Consider the following 3,236-nt stretch of genomic DNA (forward strand, 5'->3'; position numbering starts at 1 on the left):
CAAGGAAATGTAAATCTAAAACGTTTATCCTTGAGGGACCTCCAGTTGCCAAAGTAGAGAGTTTTTAGGTCGAGACTAGAGTCAGCGCACAAGCGCAGCTCTGGGGATGATCTGTGGTAGTTCAGTACAGGAGAGAAGCCCTGCCCATATTTGTTATTGGCTTGTGCCTTTGTCCTTTGTAAATGCTGTCTTCTGATTCATTATGAGGCTTGTTAGTCCCTCCTTAGTACGGCCATGTCATCATTTGTAACCTCCCATGGCTACTGGCCCCTTTACATGGTTGTTACATGGTATGTGTACTTTTGTATTTATTGTGTTATACATTAGGCACCATGACCTGCTTGCTTACATTCAGCGGGCTGTGAGAAGTTGGCCTGATAGGTGATGTTTCCAATTCTGGAACCACCTATTATCAGACCAAACAATCCCTTATGGTGTCTGGTTGTAAGTCAACCTTATTAGACAAGCTATCCTAGGGGTAGCATGGACTAAGCAGCCTAAAGGCTTAACTTAAGAGGTCGTGTTAAGCGAGCTGTTTTACCACATACAATCCTGTAATATCAAATGAAAGGACACCACACAAGTATATATTATAAAAATATATGTATTTATTACTAAAAACAATCCCCAGTATTCTTTATGAATAAAGGGGCACAAGCGTTAAATCAAAAGCACTGTTTAAACATACAAGTTGCACAATTATGGATGAGGGCAGGGGGCCACTCAAACCATATACTAAACAAGTGGTATAAGAGATGCCACTCGAGCAGTGGTTAGGCCTAGGGCCTAGGGAATCGCTGGGAGCAGTCAGGACAAGCAATGCTGAAGTCGGGAATGGCCCTCGGGATTCGGGAGCTGTGCGGAAAGCGCACGCATGCACCAATGTTAACCAATGGTGCGTAAAAAGTGTAAAGTTAGAGTTTAAGGACACTTCCGCTGAACCTAGATGAACAAAACTTAAGACACAGACCCTAGAAATGTGCACCAGTGTGGGAACACCGGCGGAGCAAAGTTACCTCACCCACAGGAAGTGGGTGCACAGGGTCGAAGTGGCGTCGGGTTTTGACACGCAGGCTCTTGGTGCTTGAAGCTGAAAGGGCTGCAGGCGGGTTGAAGATGAAGTGTCCGGTGGAGTCCAACGGTGGACTCAAGTCGAAGGGTACCTGAAAGCAGAGGGGACAGAGTCTGGGTCACTCAGCAGTGACCAAGGTGGAACCAGGACGGAACCAGGCAATGTCGGGCGCAATCAGGTGGTCGTCGAGGAGCTTCTCTCCGCTGTCACGTGGGCTCTGGGGCATCTGTGACGTCCAGGAGCAGGTCACGATCTGTCCCACGCAGGCTCTCACCGTCTGCGCTGTCGGCTTCAAGTTTGGAGCAAACAACACTTGGCAAGAGCAATCCACGCGGAACCGGGAGATTGCTTCTCACTCTAACCAGGAAGGTCAGAGTGGGGGCTCCTTTTCAGGGGAGCTGGTGTGGATCTGGAGCAACCAGATTTACGAGTCTTCTTCGTAGTTTCGTCGGCACAGGGACCACTAGCCGGCTGGCAAGTGACCGGGCCAACGCGTTGAGCCAAATGGAGCAGAAGGGCCCCACGCAGCACTCGTCGAGTGTGGAGGGCTGAACTTCGGCTCAAGAGTAGCTCAGGGTGGGGGCTTCTCAAACCCCGGTGCACATCTTCGAGGGTCACTCGTGGGCTGCACGGTCAGCGTCTCGTGGTCAATTCAAGATGGCGTGCCCCACGCTTCCGGTCGCCTCCACGGGTCTCAGCTTTGCAGGGACTGTGGATCGGGCTGTTGGAAGGCAGGCAAGCTTGATCTCGTCGATCTCAGTCGCTCGAGTTCCGGCGGGAACTGCAACTAAGTAGACGTCGAGGGCTGGATGGTGCCTGCTGCTGCAGGGTGGTCACTCCTTGACCACAAGGGAGATTCTTCGGGCTTCCACGTTGAGATGGAGGTCCAAGGGTCCAGAGTTTCGTTTCTAATGTTTCTTCCAGGAAATCTGATGTGCATTGGCACTGCTCCCACTCTTATTCGAATCTGGGGGGCGTGATTACCTGCTAGGTCCCCCCCTATGGGTGGGACCCAGGAAGTGGGTGGATACACCCCCTTCCTTTGATCCAGGCCGCCCTGGCACGAGGGCTGGAGTGCCCCAGAACCGGTTTGGCCGGATTATGCAAGGGGCAGCCTTGTGCGCCCCAAGCAGTGTCTGGTTTCTTTCAAACCTCCCTGCTACAATCCACTATCTCCTGTCTGGAGGGCGGTGACACCCTCCTGTGACAGGAAACCCTTTGTCCAGGCCCCATTTGGCTGAGTTTCGGTCAGCTGCAGGGGTCCAGACATTTGTCTGTGGCAGAGGCATCCATTTTGTGGATCTAAGGTCTTTGGAGAAATTAACCGCATTTAAGTAAAGCAACATGTCTTACCCCTCTAGAGGGGTGGAATGCTATCCCCGTCGCCAGAACTGGCGAGGGGATAGTATTCCAAATCGTATGACACCTTACACGACATGTTTTGATAAAGCCAAACCAAAGTTGCTATATAACCGCGAGGATTATAAGGCACTTAAGAGTATATGGTATGGCATTATCCTGAAACAGCTTAGGGAGTTGTTCCCGACAGCTGCAGACAGGCTCAGCTCATGCTAGAGCTCCATCTCACATGAAACCACGCACTCTGCCTCCAGGATTGATGAGGCCTTCCATAGGAGTGGCTCACAGGTTAATATGTGTCCAGATATAGGTTTAGATATAGGTATACTATATCTAAGCAAGGGGTGATTACACCACCTTACCCCAGCTGAGTGATCAGCCAGTTGTGTCAATTTAAGAACCAGCCAGGGGTGGCAAAAGATATGCTGCAGCCCCTGGTAGGCCTTGGTGGCCCCTATGCCCTGGGCACCTATAGTGCATTATACAGGGGCTGACAAGGAGTCCATTTCCAATTGTGGTATGTACCTAGGGTACATGGAATCCATTTTACAGAGAGAGCAGATGGCCTGGGGCCCTGATTAGCAGGGAACCAGGTCAACTAAGTCAAAAAACCAGCTAAACACAGGCAAAAATTCGGGGTAACCATAGTCAGGTAGCCACCTTTCTACATAACCCCCCCCCCAAACGAAAGGAGATAAGGCTATCCTTGGCCAGGTAAGCCTATATTGCCTGAGTGGCCATATAAGGAAGTACCTGCACTAGCATGGGTACCCCCTGTCTCATGGTCCACTAAGCAGTCCCTCAC

The sequence above is a fragment of the Lissotriton helveticus genome, chromosome 1_1 (genome assembly GCF_964261635.1).
Source record: "Lissotriton helveticus chromosome 1_1, aLisHel1.1, whole genome shotgun sequence".
Taxonomy (NCBI): domain Eukaryota; kingdom Metazoa; phylum Chordata; class Amphibia; order Caudata; family Salamandridae; genus Lissotriton; species Lissotriton helveticus.